We start from the raw sequence: 13,581 nt of genomic DNA, 5'->3' as shown, positions 1-13,581 counted from the left end.
TCAGGGACTAAGCAGCCAGAAGGAATTCATGATGGTTGTGCTCATTTGTTCTGATCTGAGGCAATCTGGCTTTCATTACCCTTTAGGGGCTGAAAGAGAGAGGCAGCCACAGCAAGGAAGCAGAGAGCATTCAGCTTTCCCCTCACCCCACCAGCAGAGCCAGGAAGCCCTTTGGATGATGTGGCCCTCTGGATCCTCAGACTGGAGTTTCCTCAATTAGAAGAATAAGGCACAGGTGCTCTCAGAAATCTGGAAAAAGGAAGAACCATAATTAAAACCAACGTTTTCTTTTGTGTTACTTGTGGCCATTACACCATGGAAGTCATCTTGGCTCATTCATTTCTCCATCTTTGGTGCCTACAGAAGAAATCGACAGATTCCTGGACTCATATGAATTACCAAATCTGAATAAAGAAGATATGAAAATCCTAATAAGTGAATATGGTTAGGTGAAATTGAAGGTGTAATTAAATAACCTGTCAAAAAAGAGAAACCCTGATGGATACAAAGTCAACACTCAAAATTCAATAGCCTTCCTGTACACAAATAACAAACACAGAGAGACAAACCAGGGAAAAAACACCTTTCACACTAGCATCCAAAAAAAAAAAAAAAAGGAAATATCTAGGATACAATCTAATGATGGATTAAAAAATACCTTTATATTGAAAACTACAGTACTCTGAAAAGGAGGTTGAAGAGAACATTAGAAAATAGATATCTCATACTCTTGGGTAGGAACAATCAATAGAGTAAAAATGGCCATATTTCCAAAAATGTTATACAGATTCTATACAATCCTAATCCAAGTTCCCATAGCATTTTCACAGAATTAATAAAAACAATCCTAAAATTCAACTGAAGCCAGAAGAGACTTCAATAACAAAGGTAATCCTGGGCAACAAAGACAAGCCAGGGGCATCGCAGTCCCTGACTTAAAACTATACTATAAAAATAGCACAGTACTGGCAAAATAAAGAAAAAAACAGAGCCAAAGATCAGTAAAACAGGGGCCTGGGGATTTAGCTGAGCGCCATAAGCGCCTGCCTTGCAAGCAGGCAGTCATGAGTTTAATCCCTGTTACCGATAAAAAGGAAAAAGACAAAAAAAAAAAAAAAAAAAGATCAGTGAAACAGATAAGATGGAAAAACAATGCTAGACACACTAAACCACCTTATCTTTGACAAAGGTGCCAAACACATTCCCTGGAAGAAGGATAGCCTCTTTAATAAGTGGTGCTGGAAAAACTGGCTCAACATGTGCCAAAGATTAAAACTGGACCCATAGTTTTCACGCATGTACTAATGGTTCAAAGATCTAAATATTAAACAGAAACATTAAATCTGCTGGAGGATGCAGAAGGTAAAAGTCTGGAGGATCTGGGGTAGGCAAAGACTTTCTGAACAAAACCCCAGCTGCACATGAACCCTCACAAAGATTCAACAACTCCGATCTCATCTTATTGAAAAGCATTTTCACAGCAAGAGAAACCACCAACAGAGTGAAGAGACATCACACAACCTGGGAGAAAATGTTTGCCGCTGGTACTGCAGACAAAGGGTTACTGTAGAAACATATAGAGAACTCAAAACAATCAGCCCTCCCAGATTTAAAAACTCAACACAAAAATGTGTACCTGAGATGAAAACACATTTCTGAGATGAAGAAATACAAACAGCAAAAAATATATGAAAAAATGTTCAATAGTACTGGTTATTAAACAGATGCAAAATTAAAACAATACTGAGATTCTACCTCACCCCAGAAAGAATGCCTAGGTTTGAGAAATCAACCAGTAACAAATGCTGAAGGGATTTGGGGAAAAAGGAGCCCTTCTCCACTGTTTATGGGAGTGTAGACTGCGGCAACCACTGTGGAAATCAACGTGGAGATTCCTCAAAAAACTAAGATTGGAGGTTCCATTTGACCCAGCTATTCTTCTTCTGAGTATCTTCCCAAGAGAATTAAAAACATCATACCGTACTGATATATGTGTACCAATGTTTATAGCAGATCAATTTGTAACAGCTAGAACTTGGAAACAACCTAAATGCCCATCGACTGAGTAATAGATTTTAAAAAGTGGTACTTTTATACAACAGAGTATTAGTCATAGAGAAGTAAAAATGAGATTTTTATAGGTAAATGGTTGCCAATTGTGTCCGTAACAGAAATGCTTGTGTAGACATTGTATTCTCTCAATAGCGTGAGAAGCTAAAAGAAACTACATATAAGTATACACTTAAGATATTTATACAACTTTTTTCTCCAAGTTCATTGATGAGAAAAGTTTGCATTGGTATTGTTCACACAACTGAATGCAGATGTCTTGTGCTCTGGGTGACTGATTGGGGGTCTGTAACGTGCAATGTATGTGCGATTATTGCTCCCTATTGTTGTATTTTGAAATTTTGTTTCATTTTGTTTCTCTTTGAAGTAAAATAGATTTTCAAAAACAAATTAAAGCAAGTTGGAATTATAAACTGTATGTCTTAGAAAAGAACAGAGCTGTATCAACCTTTGTCCCCATGTGGTGGTGATGAGCAGAAGCCTCTGTGTCCTACCCCAAAGAAGAAAGAGGAGCTTCAGAGAATCATTAGATCACTGTCACTTGGGGCTGGGATCACAGGTGGTTGGGGCCCCACCATCTCCTGAGTCAAAAGTTCAGTCTGTTTCAGCAGGGTAGAATCTGTGACATAAATGTCTGTCTAATACCCAGAAAGTCGTGCCCAAGAGAAAACTCACTAGGGTGAAGAATTCCAAGCAGAGAGCTTATCATATTGGCAGCAGCAGGTCAAAGGAGGTGAGTTGGGCAGCCTCTGAAGAATCCAAAAAGACTCAGCTGTCAGTACTTACCCCACCTGCAGAGGGCGCAGACTTCTTGCAACAGTAGCAGTTACCAGAGCTGCCCCCTCCCCTTTATTTCTTATTCCATTGGACAGGCTCTTGGAGGCCCACAGCACACTACCTGTGCTCAGGCCCAGCTGGAGAAGAAGAGTGGAGTCTTACCTATGAATAATCATGGGAAACATGATTAATGCATTAGACTGCACATTTGAAATAATTCAATGGAAAAAAGAAATAATTCAATGGAAACTTTCCAATTTTTAGTGATTGCAAAGTTTCTATTTTATTTTGTTAAATGTTGTGGTGTGCGGGAATGTGCCAGATCAAGGCACATTCTAAGCCAATACTCTACCACTGAGCTACATCCCAAGCCCTACAACATTTTACTATCTAAAAATGATCAGAAGAGTTAGGAGGCCTCCCTTGTCTTTCTAGTGGTAAGGAAAAGACTCTTGCATTTAGCAAACGTGCAGAGACAGGGAACAGTTTTTTCATGATTGCATACTACTAGACCCTCTTTTCAACATGCTAAATGCATTAATACATGATTTGGTTGTCTCTGGTAAGGCAAATCCCACCATCTGGGGTTTGTACATCAGAGTGGCTGAACCAAGCTTGATGGAAGAGTCGGCCAGCCTAGTCTCAAGTGCCACTCATCTTTTCTTGAGCTGCCCTGTGGACTGCCACATGTGGACACACACTGCACAATTTCTGGGAGCCCTACTCATATCACAGTCTGTGGCAGAGAGGCAGAGATGCTGGGGGAACTTGGCTGAACTGATGCCTTGAACATCACTAGATTACAGCACAAAGGCATTTTCTTAGTCTGCCTATCTTGGAGCAGCACAGAAACCTACGCGAAGCTTCCTAATGCTGAAATAGTGAGTCATTCTAACAGACTGCTGAGAACACCTCCCAAGAGTAATGCCTATGGGGGAACCCTCAATGCTTTCCTGCCAGCTTCCTGAATTCAAGCAAAAGATAATTAAGTGTGCAGCCATAAGAAAATGAGACAGGTGTGTCAACAGTAGGGAAAAATACTGCTTTTCACTCGTTGGACTTTCAGGCTGCCAATGCTCAAAATTACTTTCTGAAGCCAGTTTGGTATTGCATGCTTGAAATCCCAGCATTCAGGGGATGTCGCAGGAAGGTTGTGAGTTTGAGGCTAGCCTGGGTTCCATAGTGAGACCCTGATAGAAGAAGAAGAAGAAGAAGAAGAAGAAGAAGAAGAAGAAGAAGAAGAAGAAGAAGAAGAAGAAGAAGAAGAAGAAGAAGAAGAAGAAGAAGAGAAAGAAAGAAAGAAAGAAAGAAAGAAAGAAAGAAAGAAAGAAAGAAAGAAAGAAAAAAATCTGAGCCAAGGAAAGCTGCTTCCATTCTTTTTCTAGTTTTTAGAAGAGTCTCCCACCTCTGCAGTGCCCTGCTCCAAGGGAATTTCTCTCCAGGGTGCACTGAGAGGTGTGGAGCCCACACTAGTCACTCCTTGTTGGGGGCCCTCTGGTTTGCTGGTACTTGGGCTCCTCACCTGGGTTCCTGCCCGGCCCCGTGAGAGGCAGGCTCTGTGCAGAGATGCCTGCAACAGTGATGAAAGGGGGGGGGGGGACATCAGGGAGCCTGCAGGTGGTCACAGCTCAGCGGAGTCCTCCATCTGCCGTCACCATGATTAAGATGCAGTTAATTTCCATCGCCCCATTCTCATGTCCACCAATCCCCAGCGCTATTCCTGCCCTTCAGGAGCATCAGGGCCAAGAGAGATTGCAAATATTTTTAAGATGTTTCTGTTTGTGTTCACAATTGAATTGGCCTATAATTTACATTTCCTTTTGTTGAATTTATCTGGATTTTCAGATCTGGTTATTATGTTAGCTGAGGATTTTTTCTCCAATCCAAGAGACTGTAAAAGGCTTATATAAAGCTATGTTTTCAATAAAAACACTATACAATTTACCCATAAAAGCACCTGGATGGAAGATGTTTTCTTTGTGCAAAATTATTAACCACTGATTCCATTTATCTATAAATAAGATTTTTCAGCTTTTCTATTTTTCTTAAGGTGATTTTAAGAATATTTCCTGGTGTGTGTTCATTTCACCTGTTTTAAATTTTACAGGAAGAGTCAACAGTGTTCTTTCACATTTTACTCTCTGCTCTGATGGTGCCACCTGCCTTTGCTCATTCCTGAAACTGTGTGGCTGTCAATTAAATCAGACAATGTCCATGTTCTGCCATTTCTCTTTCTGCTCTTCTTTTATTTGTATCAGTTCAGTTATCCTTTTCCTCCATTTAAAAAGCCTTTAGAGGCAAGTGTAGATTAGAGCACAAGAAATATTTCCCACATTTGAGAATTAAATGTGCCCCTCTCCAATTACAAAATATGCCTTTTTCTTTTTCCTCTCTCGTGTCTTTTCCTTTTCTTTTTCTTCTCTTTCTTCTTCCTCTTCCTCTTCTTTCTGTCTCTCTTCTTCTCTTTCTCTACCCTCCTTATTGAAGCATAGGGACTAAAAACAGGGCTTTTGCCTTAAGATACATCCCAGCACTTTTTTAAAAATTTTGAGACAGGATCTTGCTAAAATGCCCAGGATGGGATTGAACTTGAGCTCCTCCTGCCTCAGCCTTCAGAGCACTGGTCATGACATAGCCCTGTGCCACAGCACCTGGCTGCTTCTCGCCTTGTATAAACATGTAAAGGCATCCTTACAGACTGTGGAATGAGCTATGGTCACACTGTACGCTCTGGTTCTGTACTTCTCTCCACACCAGCACATGTACCCAGCCCCTCATCTCTTTCCCATCAACTTCACAGTCTACTTCTTCCCTCTTCCCACTAAACACTATCCTGTTGTCCTTTCCTGTCCTCCAAAATGCCCCCAATGCACACCACCTCCAAGAAGCCACCTTCCTTTGCAAGCCCTGGGTGTCACTCTCTATCCCCTTTTGTACTCACTCACACTCTGTTGTTGGTTACAATTCTTCTCTCCTGTGCAGAGCTCCTGCTGTGATGCTCTGCCATCCTCACAGTACTGAGCCCTGTCTGGGTGAAAAACAGTGCTCAATACACACAGCCTCATTTTTGCCAGGAGGCCAAGCTCAAAAAATATAAAGCAAGGAAACAACACAGTCCACAGCTGCACCCAGTGCCTGGCAGATGCAAACACCAGACATGAAAAGCTCCAGGTTCACAGGGATGGGGATGTACCATCCAAACACAGAACACCTGCATCAGCTGGTGATCACTCTCAAAATCATGGGGGTTAAGCAACTCAAGGCTTGAAGGGGCACTCTGGGGTCCTCTCTAATACAGGCATTAATTCCATCAGTGGAGACTCTATCCTAGTGACCTAATCATCTTCTGATCTAACCACACCTGATATCACTATATTCAGTGATAACAGGTCAGCATATGAATTTGGGGGCGATATAAGCATTCAGTCCATAACACTTGGTATGATGATTAAATGAACCAAAAAGGTTGAAACATTATGTGCCCTAAAATATTAGTTATCAGTTTACATGGTTGTATATTTTTGTATTATCCATAATAGTCAAGCTGTGGGTAGTAGCACAATTTATAATCCCAGTGCTCTGGAAGCCAAAGCAGAAGGATTGCTCCAAATTCAAGGCCAGCCTAGGCTATCTAGTGAGTCTGAGGCCAACCTGGGCTATATAGTGAAATCAGTTTTAACAGAACTATCAGTTAGAATTATAGCTTCCCAGTGGTGCAGGGCCATTGTTGATAGAATTTGACAAGATCAGCACCAACCTGGTAAGGGGTGCTGTGGCATAAATGCAAACCCAGCCAAGATGGACAGAAAGGGGGTAGCTCTACTCCAGCTGTAGGTGGGAAGGTTTTGTGCAGCGCAGTAGGAGATAGACAGACCAGCTTTCCACGAGCCAGAGCAAGCCATCTGGGCTTTGGAGGAGCGAATTTACCCTTTCTGTGAGTCAGCAGAAGCCATGACAAGCCCAGGAGGAAAAACATTAACCCGATTTGCCCTTCCTGTGAGCCCACTGGTAAATGGGCTGAGAGACAAGAGCACCAACCCACCACACTCCCCGCCCACCATGAGCAACCTGCTGAGTCAGAGGACAGACTGAGTTTATAGCAGCTAAGGTACAAAAATGACTTAATGGTTGGATCATTTAATGGACCTTGCAAGCCTAATGCCAGTAGTCTAAGCATCTAGTAAGAGAATAAAAACATGCCATGTAGCATATACAGTGGTTTCTTTTTGTCTTGTTTTTGAAATCCAATATAGTTCTCACTATTTTGTTTTGTTCCATTTCATTGTTTTGTTTTATTCAATGTTCTGTTTTGATTGGTTTTATTCTGTTCTGTTTTGTTTGATTTTATTGTATCTGTTGTTATGGGTAGCAATTTTGAAGATAACAATAGGCATTATTTTAGCAATGGTTGATTTCCTATTATCCTGTTCTGAAGTCCTGTATTACTTTCACTGTTTTGTTTTGATTGGCTTTGATTGGCTCTTTAAAATAAGAAATTCAATTCAATTAAAATAAAAAGAAGATAGACCTGTGGGCCTTGAGCTGAGAGCTCATCGGTATCACCTGCTGCTTAGAGTTGCAGATCTCTGAACCCCACCAGCACAGTCTGCTTCAGGGTGACTGGGATGGGCCCAGAAATCTGAATTTGAATCCAAAGATTTTCCTCCAGGTGACTGCAGAACCTTTCCTTGAGGAGCACAGGCTGAACAAAATATCTGGCTTCACCACTGATACCACAGGCAACTAGACAGGAGACACACAAAGCATCAAGTACTCCAAGAGAAGGGCGAGATGCTGCCAAACCCACAGAACTGCTCTCAAAAGACTGGCAACCACCCAATCATCCTGCCAATAGCTGTATAATGGAAGAGAGGAAAAGGGGGAAAAACTAGTTCATTGCTAACCTATCTTATAACTGTAGGCATTTTATATATAATGAGACAGATGAAGGGACAGTATACCCCAAGGGTATATTTCAAAATAATGGAAGTGTTTAAAAAAAATGGAAGTACTTATCAGACAATGAGGAAATGGAACAAAATGTATATTTTACATTTCAGCTTTGTTTTCCTGTGGACTAGGCAAAAAACAAAAAGTACCCAAGGCTTCAGGCATTTTCTAATGTTCCCTTTCCTGCAGTGTGGTTTTCAGGCATGTGAGTTTCACAAGACATCGAGCAATGAGTTCATTTAGGATGATTTTAGCTGTCAGTTGAGAAAATTATAATTATGGTTTCACAAAACAATCAGCAGCTCCAGATATGGGTCGCTGGGTGACTCCACACTTCACAAAAGAAACAAATGCTTTCAATATTTCTGCTCTATTATCCTCAGTGTATCGGCTTGTCCTTTCCTGATTCCCCTCAGTGGTCCAAGTGGGCTGCCACAGTCCCAAGTAACACATACCGAGATGATGTCAGTCTGCCTTAAACTTAGAGCTTTCACCGACAACACACACAATGTGGCCCTGTCGCATTATCGTATCGCGTCAACTGGACTGGCCACAGCGAGAAAATTTGTTCTGGAAAGATGTCAATAAGATTTGCCAACAAGGAAATTTCCAGTATGAGAATGTTTTCAGTTCTGTTACAAGTGTTGATATGCTGGAGGAAGATGTCTATACTTGAGAACTCAGGAAGGTGGGAAGATCCACCAGGAATTATGGCCCAATCAGGGATGCTGATCGAGTACCACATAACCACGCCAGGCAGCACCAAAGGTGTGAAGGAGGACTTCTGCCTGGCCACGGGGCACCAGATCGCCCTCTCGGGCAAGAACCTGATGTTACTGCTGCAGAGCTTCTGCATTAAGGAGAAAGAAGATCTTGCTGCTTCAAACTCTGACCTGATGAGAGACCTCTGCACCAGAAACCTCTGGTCACTGCGTCATTTTAAGACAAGACACGCAACAGCGAAGTTACAGTTCTCAGACAGAAGAGAGCACCTGATTTCCAGCCCCGTGGTTGCTTGAAAGTAGTTGACAAGAGACTGAGAATTTATTTCTAAGAATCGTGTTTTGTAATTTTTGTAAAGTAAGAGAAGCAAACTGTTTTGTAAATAAAATTCATCCTAAATTTTGGAATATAAAATAAAACATTTTTTTTAAAGCTAGGAGAGCATAGAGTGAAGTGTTTCAATCTGTAGAAGAAACTTCCAACCCAAAATGATGTATCCTACAACTCTAACTTTCAAAATTAATGAAGATATAAGGTCTTCCCATAACAAAGAATATTTTAGAAATTTATGACAACCATGAGGACCAGTGCAACAGAATAGAGACTGCAGAAACAGGTCCATGTACATTCCACTATTTGATCATTGACAAAGGAATTAAAACCACACACTGGGTGAAAGAAACCCTCTTTAGTAAGAGATGTTGGGAAAACTGTCTATCTCTATACAGAATATTAACTCTACACCCTTATGTCTCACCACATACTAAACTAAAATCAAAATGGATCAAAGAAGTGAGTGCTAAACCACAAATACTTAACCTGACAGAATACAAGATAGGTAAAACTCTTGAAGCCACAGGCGTAGGCAAGGACTTTCTGAATAGAACCCCAGTTGCACACGAATCAGTTACAAGAATTAACAAATATGATCATGTTAAATTTCAAAACTTCTGCTCAGCAAAAGAAACAACCAACAGAGTGAAAAGAAAACCTACAGAATGGAAAAATGTTTTTCCAGCTAGTCCTCAGAGAGAGGACTGATACCAAGAATGAATAAAAACTTCTAAAAATTAGACCCTGCCAACATTAAGACCAATCAAACATGAGAAACTGAAATGCATAGACAATTCTCAGAAGAAGAAATTCAAATGGTCAATAAATACATGAAAAAAAATTCAACACTTGTGGCTATTAGAATAATGCAAATTAAAACAACAGTGAGGTTCCATCTTACTCCATAAGAATAACTGTCATCAAAATATCACCAAACAGGGGCTGGAAATTTAGCTCAGTGGCATAAGTGCCTGCCTTGCAAGCAGGCAGTCATGAGTTCGATCCCTGGTACCGGTAAAAAGGAAAAAGACAAAAAAAAAAAAAAAAGATATCACCAAGCCAGGCATGGTGGCACACACCTATAATCCCAGCACCAGGGAGGAGGAGGCAGGAGGATCACTGAGAATTCAAGGCCAGCCTGGACTACAAAACTGAGTCTAAGCCAGCCTGAACTGCATAGTGAAACCCTGTCTAAAGGACGGGGGGGGGGGGGGGGGGGTATCAAATTACCACAAATGCCGGCAAAGATTCAGATAGGGTGAGACCCCTCTACATTGGCTGTGAGACTGTAAACTAGTTGACTACTACGGAAAACAGTATGGAGATTCTTCAAAACACTAAAACCAAAAATTGCATTGGAGTCAGCCATTTCCCTTCTGGGTACCTTACTGAAAGAGTCCAAGGTATCATATTACAATGATACATGTTTATCTGTGTTTATAGTGGCACAGCTCACAATACCTGAATCTTGGAAGTCTACCAATAGATGGATGGATGAAGACAATATGGTGTTTATACATGACAAAGTACTAGTCCGCCAAACAGAAGCAAAAACTTGGGTGATTTATAGGAAAATGAACATACTTCAGACAATAATTTTAAGCTAAATAGATCATAGACATAAGCAACTATTTTTATCTGTGAAAAACCCAAGTATAAATAAATTATTTCATTCATGCATTCAGGACCTTGCACTTGCCAGGCAAGCACTGTGCCGTTGAGCTATATACCTGGCCCAATTATAAATAAACAAAGGACAAATAAGACATAGATAATAGAAAACAGGGAGATAGAACCTTTGCAAATGCAAAGGGGACTAAGAGATGAAAGGAGGGAGGGGAAGAGAATCTACCAAGAATCAAGGTGTGACATGTACATGTATTCACTCCCCATGATGAGTGCCCTCATTTAGTACTGCAAATGTGTAGTATTAAAAGTAAAAAAAAATTTAAGGGAATTTAGCTCAGCAGCCTAGTGCCTGCCTGGCAAACACGAGGTCATGAGTTTGATCCCCAGAAAAAAAAATTTTAAACTAGCTTATTACTATTCTACTTTATGACTGAATATATTTCTTATATAAATAATAGATCAAGGAAAAAATATCAGAAAGATATATTTCTTTTTTTAAATTTTATTTTGAAGGTAGTAAAATACAACAGAATAAGACAGAACAAAGCCAATTGAGACAGTGTAGTGAAATTGGTACAGAACTTCACAGCAGGTTATCAGGATAACAGTAATACGTATCAAAGTATATCTCATTATCTTCACAATAGTATCTGTTCTTTCAATCACGTATAGCAAAATAAAATGAAGTACAGAACATTATAGAACTTATCAAAACAGAAAATTGAGTAGAACAGTACCATTAATCAGAATAAAGCAAAACACTAGTAAAAATATTTGCCTTCAAAAAGACGGTAGAAGGAAATGGCCCTTATTTGCTATATTGAATATGGTCAACCTTCCAAGAGATGCTCAGATCTCTGGCTTTCATTTGCTAAAGGGGGGGTAGAGGAAGTGGGATGTTTGACTCTAAGCCTGTGCACTGGTAGTCTCACTACTGCTTAACAGGGAGGCAGGCTGGTTGCTTGGTTTCCCAGCATCCTAAATTCCAACATGGTGTGGATCTCAGGAGACAATGGTGGTTCTCCCCTTAGGGTAGCCACAGCCTGCCACACCATAGCCACTTACCAGGTTGGCAAGAAGCTTGCTTGGTTTCCCAGTGCCCTAAATTCCAACATGAGGCGCGGATCTCAGGAGATGCTTGTGGTTCTCCCCCTGGGGCAGCTGCAGCCTGCCACACCACAGGCACTTACCAGGGAGGCAAGCTGATTTCTTGGTTTCCCAGTGCCCTAAGTTCCAACATGGTATGGATCTCAGGAACCTCCAGGTTCTCCCCCTGGAGGAGACACAGCCTGCCGCACCACAGCTGCTTACCAGGAAGGTGAGCTGGTTGCTTCCAGAAGAATGTATTTCAAAACACCAAAAGTATTTATCTGAAAATGAAGAAATGGAAACACATATCTATGATTGTGTGTTTTCAAAAATACATATGTTATTTTCAGTTATGTTTTCCTCCCTGTGGACTAGGAAAAAACATTTAATATACCAAAGGCTTCTGGCATTTCCTAATGCCCCTTTTCTGCACTGCAAATGCATTTTGGGCATGTCAGTTTCATAAGATGTCAAACAATGGGTTCATCGATGATTTTAGCTGTAAGTTAGAGAAAATGGTAATTATAGTTTCACAAAATAGTCAAAAGCTCCAGATTTGGGCCACTCAGTGCCTCCACAGTTCACCAGACACAAACTGCTTTCTATGTTTCTACGCAATCATCCTCAGTGTATTGGCTTGTCCTTGACTGGTTCTCCACAGTGGCCCAAGAGGGTTGCCACAGTTCCAAGTATCACATACTGACATGACAACCTCCAGCTGAAATGAATGCAGCTTTTTTTGTCCCATAGGAAACTGTCCTAGAGGTCTCATGGATCAGTAAACAGAACTGTACTACATGCCTCCTCTATAGTCATGGAGAAGGAGACAGTATTGCCATACATGGCTTACATCAGAATGTGCTACATTTATGTGGGAGAGCAGTGGACCCTGAAACACGGTCCAAGCTTTGCTTGCTGAGGAGAGGAAAATGGGTCAAGGCCCATCAGGCAATTGGCTCCAGCTCACAGGGTTTCCTCCTCTGTCCTGTCTGTCCACAGTCAAGGTCTTCCATGGGTAATTGAAGGAATTAAAAAGAAAGTAATAGTTTCTAGGAACAAAGGAAATCACAACACAATTTATGATAGGGAAATCTATCAAACACAGCAAAAGCAGCACTAAGACAAGTTTGTTTGTTTGTTTGTTTTGTTTTTTGTCTTTTTGACACAGAGTCTCGCTATGCAGTTCAGGCTGGCCTTGAGCTCACTTTGTAGCCCTGGCTGATCTCGAACTCACAATGATCCTCCTGCCTCAGCCTCTCAAGTGCTGAGATTACAGGCATGAGCCACCATGCCTGGCTCAACTAAGATAAAATTTTATAACAACAAATGCATACATGAAAAATCCAGAAAGATCTCACATAAACAACCAAAGATGGTACTCAAGTTTTTTGGAAAGGCAAGAACAAATCATGTAAATAAAGATCAGAAATTAATGAAATCACAACTGAAAAAATATGCACTAGGGTCAGGGCTGGTGGCACATATACTATCACACAGATAATTGCTTCTCAGAAACTCCCACAGATTTATTCACACATTCACATAAATAAAATTGTAAAATGACATTTTTGATGCAAGAGTTTGTCACAGCAAGAATGGAACTAATGCACATGTCCATCAGAAGGAAGCTGATTCAATAAGCTGTGAACAGCCATGGGATGAAGTTCTCTACAGTGGTGACTATTAGGCTAAACCAAGATGCAACTGACACCACTGAGGCAGGCGAAGTTGAAGCAATGTGCAAAGTCTGGACTGCTGACCAGGCGCGGCTTGGCCAAGGGTGAAAACAGCATTGGTCCTGAGCACGGGCTGAGGGCGTGTTTTCATAGGGAAGTTTATGTGGAGGGAGGGTACGGCTGAGTACAACATTTTGGGTCTCTGAGCAGGGTGTCTAAGGCGAGGTGATAAAGAGGGTGTTACAGGGATGCTGTCAGGCACAGTAGGGCTCTTGTGGTTTTTCATGGAACCAGCTCTTAGCAGGTTGAGCTGTGTGGAGACAGCTGTCAGTTT

The sequence above is a fragment of the Cavia porcellus genome, unplaced genomic scaffold, assembly GCF_034190915.1.
Source record: "Cavia porcellus strain 051 isolate PalLab524CR breed Dunkin Hartley unplaced genomic scaffold, mCavPor4.1 scaffold_5, whole genome shotgun sequence".
NCBI classification, from domain to species: domain Eukaryota; kingdom Metazoa; phylum Chordata; class Mammalia; order Rodentia; family Caviidae; genus Cavia; species Cavia porcellus.
Note: the sequence above shows the minus strand (reverse complement) of the source record.